Source organism: Chlorocebus sabaeus, chromosome 22, assembly GCF_047675955.1.
Source record: "Chlorocebus sabaeus isolate Y175 chromosome 22, mChlSab1.0.hap1, whole genome shotgun sequence".
NCBI lineage: Eukaryota > Metazoa > Chordata > Mammalia > Primates > Cercopithecidae > Chlorocebus > Chlorocebus sabaeus.
Window position 1 is genome coordinate 49,314,616 of NC_132925.1, and position 12,174 is coordinate 49,326,789.

Consider the following 12,174-nt stretch of genomic DNA (forward strand, 5'->3'; position numbering starts at 1 on the left):
TCTAGGACTCCTCTCTTCTCCACTTCATATTCTACCCATCATCAAGTTCTGCTGACTACATCTCCTAAATATTCTTAAATTAATGCCTTTCTATCCTCTTCACCAACACAACTCTAAGTGAGTCACCCTTACCTATCACACGGACAACTAAATTCCTAACCAATACCCCTACATCCACTCTGGTACCCCTTCGAGCCATTCTTTGCATTTCAGTCAAGTGTTCTTATCAAAAAAGCAAATCTGCTGGGTGTAGTGGCTCACATCCCAGCACTCTGGGAGGCTGAGGTGGGTGGATCACTTGAGGTCATGAGTTCAAGACCAGCCTGGCCAACATGGTGAAACCCCGTCTCTACCCAAAATACAAAAATTAGCCTGGCGTCACGGCACACAACTGTAATCCCAGCTACTTAGGGGGCTGAGATAGCAGAATCGCTCGAACCTGGGAGGCAGAAGTTACAGCAAGCCGAGATCACGCCACCACACTCCAGCCTGGGCAACAGAGTGAGACTCCATCTCAAAAAAAAAAAAAAAAAGAAAATCTGACTGTGTCCTTTCTTGCTTAAAAACCCTTTAATGGCTGCTTATTCCTCTTAGGATACTTAGAAAAATGGCAAAAACTTCTTAACATGACCTATAAAAAACCTAACAAGGACAGGCCTCTCTCTTCACTTCAAACCATGATCTTTTTCTCTCTAACTCTCACTGCTTAAGCCACACTAGCCTTAATTAGGTCCCTCATTTTACCATTCTCCCTTCCACCACACGGCCTCTGCACTTGCTGTTTCTTCTGTCTGGACAACCATCTCCCACCTCTCCTTTCTTTGCCAAGTTAACATCTACTCCTCCTTTAGATCATAGCACAAGTATCATTTATTGAGGATGCCTTCTCTAATCTGGTCAAATCTCACTAATGTAAGTATTACCCACTACCTACTCTTATGCCACTATCACAGGTGTAATTTAAACACTTAATTTAACATTTCTGTCTTCTCCGCCAGACCCTAAGTTCCATGGGGGAAGGGTATCACAGCAGTTTTTGCTCCACATAATATCCCATTGCCTAGGTGACCCAATAAAAATGTGTTGCATGAATGAACAAATGCATGAACCATGCTCAAGAATCATCAGATATGGTCCAGACTGCCTAAGTCAAAGTTCAGTTGCCAGCAATCACAAAACATTCACCACTAGGTCAAACTCCTATCACCATGATCTTCACCATACTAAATTTTCTTTGGCAAGGTCCCTTTAGCTAAGATAATGAAGTTTACTTAGGACAGGTCTTCTTCTGGTGGCTTCCTATTTACATGAAGAAACCATCAAAAACTCAAACTCCATTGAATAAAATAAAGCAATCTAAGAATGTCTGATTGTAGCTTTCATAATAAAACTACAAATTGGTTTTTTGAGTTTTTCTTAACACCTTGTCGAGTTTTTCTTAATATCTCATTTTCTTAATACTTCATGTCAAGTCCCAAAGCAAAGACAAATCATTCCTGGTTTGTCTTGAAATCTGAATCTCTTACTCAACTTATCCCAAGATAAATCACTAAAAATAAAACTCTACCAAAAAATAACATTTAAAGAAGTTAGTCTCTAGACACCTAAAAAATCAAAAGAAAAAAAAAACTCAGCAGAAAAAGGAGAAGAAATGGGGGCAACGTTTGGATGATAAACCCTCTTTGACCACACAAAACAAGAAACACATCTTCCCCATGAATTCTGGCAAGGTAAATTCTCAGCCTCATTCACAAAATTCTTGGATAGCTTCCTTGGCCTAAAAACAACAACAACAACAAAAAACCCCACATGATTTCACAGTGACTATTCTAAAGCCTGAGTATGGATATGGTTGCCTAGGGAAATTGCCCATTTTGATGGTAAGCAAACAGTTCTCAGTGATGTTTCAATGATTTTTCTTAAGTCATAAAAATAGTAGATATTATAATTCATTTTTTAAAAAGGTAAATGAATGGAAAATGTAAGCTCCTGTTTTAAACAGAAGCTGCAGTATCACAAATTAGAGATTTAGGAAAAGATAAACATTTCTAGAGAAGTAACGAGAGTTAAAGAAAACACTGGTTCTTCAGATTCCAAAATGGCCAAATGACTTAGCAAAAAAGTTTAGTAATACTATACCAATGTCAATTTCCTAGTTTCGATATTATACTACAGTTACATAAGATGCCAGCACTGGGGGAAACTAGGGGAAGGATTCAAGGGACTCTGTGCTATTTTTGCAACTTTCTGTCAATCTACAATCATTTCAAAATAAAGTTTTAAAAAAATATTAGTGGGGAATATTCAGGATAATACAACTGTAATTTTAAGTAGTGTGTAGCACTTTCCCGAGCACTGTGAATCATTCTAGTGAATTTCTGAACCTGAATGGATCATGGGAACTCCTGCATAGGTAGCCAGTGGTCAGGAGCACAGGTAGCGAAGGGACCTCCAAATTTGTGGCGGGTGTCTTAAGTGAGGATAGTCTTGTGGGGGACTGTGACCTTAACCTATAAAGTCTATGTTAACTCCCAGTAGTGTCAGAATTCCATTGCAACAACTTCCAGGTAATCTACTATCAGTATTTCTTTTTCCAAAAACACTGCTTTAGGACCTACAATTCAGGTTTTCTTTTTTTTTTTTTTTTTTTTCCCCGAGACGGAGTCTTGCTCTGTCGCCCAGGCTGGAGTGCAGTGGCGCAATCTCGGCTCACTGCAAGCTCCGCCTCCCGGGTTCACGCCATTCTCCTGCCTCAGCCTCCCAAGTAGCTGGGACTACAGGTGCCCGCCACTGCGCCTGGCTAATTTTTTCTATTTTTAGTAGAGACGGGGTTTCACCATGGTCTCGATCTCCTGACCTTGTGATCCGTCCGCCTCGGCCTCCCAAAGTGCTGGGATTATAGGCGTGAGCCACCGCGCCTGGCCACAATTCAGGTTTTCTAAGTTCCAAATTCAAAACTATGAATCAATGAATAATGCATTAAATGTCAAACGGGATTTCAAACACGTATGAGCAACGTGTTTCTTAAACAACAGTTTCTTAAACAACAGTTTAACTTTCTTAAACAACAGTTAAGAAAGTTAAGAATTGGTTCTCAAAATAAAACAATGTTATACAATGTCATGAATTTCTCCAATAAAGATTAAGTGGCCTTGGGCTTTCAAGTTTTAACTCCGGTCCAATCTCCAATGAAATTATCTAACTTTCCTCTTCAACTAGCTGATTCACTAAATTAGCAGAACATGTAGATGAGGTACTTCTGTCTCTGAGTGAAGAAATTCTTTTAGGCAGTCTAAAAAGAAGAGTGAATGGGTTGTGCCTAACCCCTATTAACCTCAATAGGGATGGCAACAGGTTCAAGAGGCCAACGAAGAGACCCAGAATCAGCACATGAGACATGGGATTTTTTTTTTTTTTTTTGGAGACATAATCTTGCTCCCTCACCCATGCTGGAGTGTAATGGCACGATCTCGGCTCACTGCAACCTCTGCCTCCCAGGTTCAGGCAATTCCCCTGCCTCGGCCCCCCAAGTAGCTGGGACTACAGGCATATGCCACCAAAACTGGCTAATTTTTTTTGTATTTTTAGTAGAGGGGGGTTTCACTATGTTGGTCAGGCTGGTCTCGAACTCCTGACCTCAAGTGATCCGCCCACCTCAGCCTCCCAAAGTGCTGGGATTACAGGCATGAGCCACCACACCCAGATAAAACATGGGATTTTATTAGGGGCTTGCCTACAGGGGAGAGAGTCATGTAGCGGTGGGCTGGACAGAAGAACCTCCTTACATACAGTCCAGTGGCAGAAGGCTGGACAAGACATCCACCTTAACTACAGTGCAGTGATGGCAAGCTGGACAACATATCTATACTGCCCAGTGGCAGCGGACTGGGCAGAAAAACCACAACTGCTTACAAACAGCATGCAATTTATATAGCTTTTTCACTTAAAACCCTCCCCTTAAGGACCTCCACCTGACAACCTTCATTTACCCCAAAACTCAGGGTCTTGATCCTCTATACAGGCCGATCCCCTGTACAGCTGATGTTCCACATAATGGAATGGGGCCCAGATGTTCCTCACAGACAAGGGTTGGCCACTCCCAGATTCCCTAGCTCAAAACACACATTCAGGTATGTCTGCGAAACAAGGTTATTCCAAGGGTATGCTTAAATTACTGACATCAGGTGTATTTACAGAGTATACAAAATTAAGTCTCAGAATCTGTAGTAATACCAATCTTAGCTAGCCAAAAGAAAATTTAGCTGTCAATACTAAATATGTGCAGTATGTATAGTGGCCAAGACTAGCACATTGATAGTGGATGTAAACTAAAAAATAAGTTTTTGAGATAAGGTCTCGGTCTGTCACTTAGGCTGAAGTGCACTGGAGTGACTGCTCATTGCAACCTCCGCCTCCCAGGCTTCAAGTGATCCTCCCACCTCAGCCTCTCAAGTAGCTGGGACTACAGGTGTGCACCACCACATCTGGCTAATTTTTGTATTTTTTGTAGAGATGGAGTTTCGTCATGTTGCACTCAAATGATCCACCCAACTCAGCCTCCCAAAGTGCTGGGATTACTGACATGAGCCACTGTGCCCGGCCTTAATGTAATTTCTTGATTCTAGACCTCATCAACTGATTAAAAGGCATACCTTTAATAACAGCCTTTTGAAGAGAAATACTACCATATTAGATGCACACAATTTCAAAACTTAAAATGCAAAGAGATGCCTCTTATAATTGAGAAAATAGGGAATTTAGGAAACAACACCTAAATTGTTGTTTAGTTTGTCTAACCAACACCTATCATTTATTTGTTCCAAATTTTTCTAACTCAGAGTTGAACCAAAACAACACTCCTGTGCTGTGTTAGCTTGCTTAGAAAAAAAAAAAAAAGGGTGGGGGGGTGGTAGGGGGATGGGGTGATACATGGTGGCTCCTACCTGTAATTCCCAGCACTTTGGAGGCTGAGGCGGGTGGATTGCTTGAGCTCAGGTGTTTGAGACCGGCCTGGGCAACATGGTGAAACCCCGTCTCTACCAAAAACAGAACAAATTAGTCAGGCGTGGTGGCATGTGCCTGTGGTCCCAGCTACTCAGAAGGCTGAGGTGGGAGGATCACTTGAGCCCGGGAGGCGGAGGTTGCAATGAGCCGAGATGGTGCCACTGCACTCCAACCCTGTCTCAAAAAACAAACAAACAACAATAAGAAACACTACTCCTGAAACTTTACTTATCCCAAAAGTTACTGTGTCTTCCAGAGACATGAAGATAAAATTTACAGAGCCAGGTGTGGGTGCATGCCTATAGTTTCAGCTACTCTAGCTGTTGAGGCAGGAGGATTTCTTGAGACCAGCAGTTGCTGCAACATAGCAAGACCTTATCTCAAATAAATAAAATTTACAATAACTTTTTGCTAAAAGCATACAGAAGTTAATTTTTTGCAAAGATGTAGTAATGCAATGTATGAAGCATAACCATAACAGAATGCTTGAGCTCTGCACTAAAGAAAAAGTTTTAAAGTACTGCAGCACACCAACCACCACAACCAATTTGCTAACCCTTAATTTCCTCACAGGTTACAATAGTACCTATTCTCATAGAGTCATTGTGAGAATTAAATGTAAAGTGCTTAAAACAGGACCTGCTATGCAATAAGTACAGTATAGGTATTAGCCCTTAAAAAAAAAAAACAAAACTTTCTTAAAAGAACATGTTAAAGGAAATGCCAGGCACCTGTGTAGGCAAATGGCGGCAGCATCTTAAATCTCACTCTGAATGTCACTGCAGGTGTTTCTCATGACCCTAGACACAACAACCTTAACATCTATGACGGAGGTTCTTGTCACTCAGTTTTCTGCTTGATCTGACAATTGAAAAGAAAATAACCAACTAAGTCTAATTATAAACAAAACATACAGGAAGCAGAAAGAATCAATAATTAAAGAGAAAAGCTAATATGAAACTACTATTCTTCATAGATTTAGATACCTCTTTTTATATATAACCTTGCATTTGTATAGTACTTTGTACTGTCCAAGTAATTTTTTTTTTTTTTTTTTGAGATGGAGTCACCCAGGCTGGAGTGCAGTGATGCGATTGTACCTCGCTGCAAGTTCCACCTCCCAGGTTCACGTCATTCTCCCGCCTCACCCTGCCGAGTAGCTGGGACTACAGGCACCCACCACTAGGCCTGGCTAATTTTTTGTATTTTTTTAGTAGAAACAGAGTTTCACCGTGTTAGCCAGGATGGTCTCAATCTCCTGACCTCGTGATCCACCTCCCTCGGCCTCCCAAAGTGCTAGGATTACAGGTGTGAGCCACTGCGCCTGGCCATGTCCAAGTAACTCTTAACACATTATCTCAATTGATCCTCACAATAATCCTGTGAGGTACTTGCTGTTATTTCACATTTTACAGATGAGAAAAATGAGCCTAAATGGCATGCTGAAGGTCACACAGCCAGCAGGCAGAAAAGCTGGAACTTACACTCTTGACTACTCTACCACAGGTGTCCCTCTAAATGAAGGGAAATTTTACAATGCTAACACAACTTTCTGAACACCATCCTCCGTATCGCAGCAAAGTATTAAAACAGCTTCAAGATATACTGAAAAATTAGAATCAGTCACGGAATTACAGGAACCTTAAAGATCATTTCTAGTATAATTTCCCATTTTACATATTTTTTGGTTTTTTTTTGAGACAGTGTCACTCTGTCACTCAGGCTGGAGTGCAGTGGCACAATCTCAGCTCACCGCAACCTCTGCTTCCTGGACTCTAGTGAGCCTCCCACCTCAGCCTCCTGAGTAGCTAGAACCACAGGTGCATGCCACCACGTCCAGCTAATTTTTTGTATTTTTGGTAGAGACAGGGTTTTGTCAGGTTGCCCAGGCTGGTCTCAAGTTCCTGAGCTTAAGCAATCCACCCGCCTCAGCCTCCCAAAGTGCTGGAATTACAGGCATGAGCCACTGCACATGGCCATTATTTTTTCTTATAAAATGTTTTCTGTACTCAGGATCAAAAAAAATTTTTTTCAGTGTCCTCACATTTTAACATTTGCAAGCACATATGAAGATCAAGAAGCTGAGAAAATAAAAGGATTAAAACATACAAACCCTGAATATGTTTTGCCTGACTTCCCCCTGGTCCCCAACATATTTGCTGGAAAAAACACTTTCTTATTTATAGGCATAGGTCAAATTTAAGATTTCTTCCGATAGTTTTAATAACTTTTCATTTTAAGTAAGTGATTACCTCAGATTATCTATAAAATGTGTTTTTTATTACTGCTCAAACTGTTGAAGCAATTAATATAAACATAGTACATGGTAAACTAACAGAAAAATAATATGAAGGAACAAAAAGAATCTTGTAGGCTATAGCTAAAAATTTTCAAGATTTTGACTTGCTCATATATAATTTCCTTCATTTTGACACAAACATTGCAAAATTCTCAATCTACTCCAATAACCACACGTAAATCTTACTCAAGGAGAAAAATGTGGTATCTCAAAGTCACATTCCTTTTCACTATAGAAACATTTTTTAAATATGTAGAAGTTTTTATTGCTTAAACTTATTTAAACACGTAAGTCACTATGAAGCAAACACAGAAAGACAAATGACTTAAGTATGAGATAAACTATAAAAAATGAATTCAGGCTGGGTGTGATAGCTCACACCTGTTATCCCAGCACTTTGTTTTGGAATGCTGAGGCAGGAGGATCACTTGAGGCCAGGAGGTTGAGAACAGCCTGGGTAACATAGCAAGACCCCATCTCTACAAAAAATACAATTAGGTGGGCATGGTGGCGTGTCCCTATAGTCCCAACTACTTGGGAGGGTGAGGTGGGAGGATTGCTTGAGCCTGGCAAGCCAAGGCTGCAGTGAGCCATGATCTCACCACTGCACTCCAGCCTGGGCAACAGAGAGAAACCCTGTCTCAAAACACACACACACACACACACACACACACACACACGTATATACATGAATTCATGGTCTAGGAAATCTACCTTTTGACTTTCTTGTTCTAATTTGATACGGCCTCTCTTCTGTTCTCTGCCTAAAAAACAAACATATCTAGGACTCTGCTCAATTAATGGTTCCCTCTTCATAGTGCCTGACATGGTGCTCAATAAATATATGGTTTTTTTTTTTTTTTTTTTTGAGACGGAGTCTCGCTGTGTCACCCAGGCTGGAGTGCAGTGGCCGGATCTCAGCTCACTGCAAGCTCCGCCTCCCGGGTTTATGCCATTCTCTGGCCTCAGCCTTCGAGTAGCTGGGACTACAGGCGCCCGTCACCACGCCCGGCTAGTTTTTTGTATTTTTTAGTAGAGACGGGGTTTCACCGCGTTAGTAAGGATGGTCTCGATCTCCTAACCTCGTGATCCACCCGCCTCGGCCTCCCAAAGTGCTGGGATTACAGGCTTGAGCCACCGCGCCCGGCCTAAATATATGTTTAAACTTAAAAATTTCCCAGTAATCACTAGCATACCATAATGTAGCCTCCATGACTAGGAAGCTACATGGCAACTTATCTCACTACATCAGTGTAATTGTATAATTTTTGATCTATTAATCGCCAATGAAAACTGAAAAAACCTGTTTTGGGCACCAAAGCAAGGGTTTCATGACATAAAGCAAAGAAGAAAATAATTACTGATAGTTTATTTAATCTAACACAAATATTCAAAAATTTTAAAAATATATATATTAAAGAGTTCAGGCCAGGCGTGGTGGTTCAAGCCTCTAATCCCAGCACTTTGGGAGGCCAAGACGGGCGGATCACGAGGTCAGGAGATCGAGACCATCCTGGCTAATACGGTGAAACCCCGTCTCTACTAAAAATACAAAAAACTAGCCGGGCGAGGTGGTGGATGCCTGTAGTCCCAGCTACTCGGGAGGCTGGGGCAGGAGAATGGCGTAAACCCAGGAGGTGGAGCTTGCAGTGAGCTGAGATCCAGCCACTGCACTCCAGCCTGGCCGAAAGAGTAAGACTCCATCTCAAAAAAAAAAAAAGAGTTCAATATTTTCCACCCTCTACCCTCAGGAATCAACTACTCCTTACTAAGAACCACCTACATATAAATATAGATGTTTCATACCTCAGTGTCAAAATCGAACTCAATAAAATATTAAGTGAGAGGAAATTTTTTTTTTTTAATAGAGATGGGGTCTCTATTGCCCAGGCTGGTCTCAAACTCCTGAGCTCAAGCAATCCTCCCACCTCAGCCTCTCAAAGTGTTGGGATTACAGGCATGAGCCACTGCGCCCGGCCCGTGAGTAGAAATTTGTCCATAATATATTATGAAGTGTACAGGAGAGATGGGGTAGGGGGGAAACGGGTTAATAGTACATACATTACTATCAAGATACAAATATGTGTATATATGTATGTTTGCACCTGAGTCTACAGTGCACATCAAAATGTTAATATTATCACTGAAAATTATCAGAGAAATTATAACTTTCTGAATTATACTTACCTAAGCACTTTCCATAACAAACACATTACTTTTTTTTTTTTTTTGAGACAGAGTCTCGCCCTGTCACTCAGGCTGGAGTGCAGTGGTGCGATCTCAGCTCACTGCAAAGGATTCTCCTGCCTCAGACTCTGGAGTAGCTGGAATTACAGGTGCCCGCCACCACACCCAGCTAATTTTTGTATTTTTAGTAGAGACGGGGTTTCACCATGTTGGCCAGGCTGGTCTCGAATTCCTGACTTTGTGATCCGCCCACCTTGACCTTCCAAAGTGCTGGGATTACAGGCGTAAGCCACCACACCCAGTCACTTTTACAATCCAAAGACAATAAAGCATTTACTCCACTAACCTAGGAACGTGTGGACTATTCAGGATTTGAACAAACATGCTTTTCCAGCCATCTTTGTTTTCACATGAAGTAACAAAAGGGGGAAAAAAAAAACCAACTGTGGTTACTATGGGACTAAGACCTGCATGATATTCTTTTTTTTTTGAGACGGAGTCTCGCTGTGTCTCCCAGGCTGGAGTTCAGTGGCGGGATCTCGGCTCACTGTAAGCTCCGCCTCCCGGGTTCACGCCGTTCTCCCGCCTCAGCCTCCGAGTAGCTGGGACTACAGGCGCCTGCCACCACGCCCGGCTAGTTTTTTGTATTTTTAGTAGAGACGGGGTTTCACCGTGTTAGCCAGGATGGTCTCGATCTCCTGACCTCGTGATCCACCCGCCTCGGCCTCCCAAAGTGCTGGGATTACAGGCTTGAGCCACCGTGCCCGGCCCATGATATTATTTTAGTGCTCTGAGAAGTTGGAAGGGGAGTGAAGGTAAGCAGAAACACAAAATAATTATTAAAGAATTATTATGGACAGCAGCTGGGCGCAGTGGCTCACGCCTGTAACTCCAGCACTTTGGAAGGCCGAGGCAGGCGGATCATGAGGTCAGGAGATCGAGACCATCCTGGCCAACATGGTGGAACCCCATCTCTACTAAAAATACAAAAATTAGCTGGGTGTGGTGGTGTGTACCTGTAGTCCCAGCTACTTGGGAGGCTGAGGCAGGAGAATCGCTTAAACCCAGGAGGCAGAGGTTTCAGTGAGCCAAGATCGCACCGCTGCACTCCAGCCTGGCGACAGAGCAAGACTCCATCTCAAAAAAAAAAAAAAGAAAGAATTATTACTTATGGCAAGAACCTTTCAAGTGATTTATAATCTTATTGTTAAAACAAGACTTTAAATATAATTAAGATTATAATTATATTCCCTATTAAAAAACAGGGAAAGAATTCAAATAAACATTTCTCCAAAGAAAATATCCAAATGGCCAATAGACACATTAAAAGATGCTCACCTTGTTAGTCATTAAGGAAATACAAATAAAACCACAATGAGGTACCATTTCACACCCACTAGGATAGCTAAAATCAAAGTATAACAAGTGTTAAAGAGGAGTAGAAATTAGAACCCTCATACACTGCTGGTGGGAATGTAAAATGGCCCAAGCAGTTTGTTTTTGGAAAACAGCCTTACAGTTCCTCAAAATGTTAAACATAAAAGAGTTACCATATTTCCTAGCAATTCCATTTCTAGGTACATATGTATAGTTCACACAAAACCTTGTACATAAACGTTCATAACAGCATTATTCAAAATGGCCAAAAAATGGAATCAATGTAAATGTTCATCAACTGATGAAAAGATAAACAAAACACGCTATATTCTCCATACAATGGAATCTTATTTGGCAATAAAAAAGAACAAAGTACTGACACATGCTACGACAAAACGGATAAACCTTGAAATTATGCTAAGTGAAAGAAGCCAGTCACAAAGGACCACATATGGTATGAAGTATCCAGAATAGGCAAATCCTTAGGAACAGAACATAGATTAGAAGTTATGCAGGGATAGAGCAGGTGGGGTGGAAATGTGGAATGACTGCTCAATGAGTACAGGGTTTCTTTTAGGGGTGATGAAAATGTTTTGGAATTAGGTTGTAGTGATGGTAGTACTGCTCTGTGAATACACTAAAAACCACTGAAATGCACACTAAGAAAAATGAAGTTTAAGGTATGTAAAATATATCTCAGAAAAGCTGTAAAGCAAAAGGTTAATAGGAGAAATGGGTGCATGGCATATAGGTACTCTGTACTATCTGCAGTATTTCTGTAAATCCGAAACTTCTAAAATAAAAGGTGTATATACAAATTAGGAAACAAGACACATAATAAATAGCTAAAGTAAGGGATGAGCTAAAACAGCACCACAGAACTTTGAAAAGATTCACGCACAGTGTTTCAGATTTTAAAAGAGGTCCTGAATAAACATTAGATGGAAACAAATGAGGTTACGCCTCATCCACAGGGTCACACATAGCACAGATAGGAGGAAAAATAGAATTCAAAGACCTGAAACAAGCTCATCACTCATCTGACCAAACAAGTTCCATTTTCTTACTTACATACAACTTTCCAAATAAATCTACTTTCTTACAACCCAAAAACTTTTAGAAAAGTCTATGCAGAAAAATATACACACGCTGGTAAACATCAGTGTCACTTTATCAATGTAAATCTAGTGCCTCTGCACCTTGGATTAGGATTTTTTTAGGAAAGCATTTTAATACAATTTTGCCATATCCATTTCTAAAAGTCTAAAGGCCTTATTCTCTACAGCTAAGACATTATCATCATAGAA

The 12,174-nt window shown here is 41.0% G+C and overlaps 1 protein-coding gene across 12 annotated transcripts in view; it reads right to left on the minus strand.

The window, feature by feature from the left end:
* Nucleotides 1-12,174, minus strand: part of TMCC1 (transmembrane and coiled-coil domain family 1) — a 250,187-nt gene that overhangs the window by 206,537 nt on the left and 31,476 nt on the right. For 3 of the 12 annotated variants that reach the window (XM_073009823.1, XM_073009818.1, XM_073009821.1), the window contains exon 3: nt 4,944-5,036. The exons of the other annotated variants lie outside the window; for them this stretch is intronic. The gene's annotated coding sequence lies outside the window, so the exon portion shown is untranslated. The remainder of the gene's footprint in view (nt 1-4,943; nt 5,037-12,174) is intronic. 12 annotated transcript variants of the gene reach the window in all.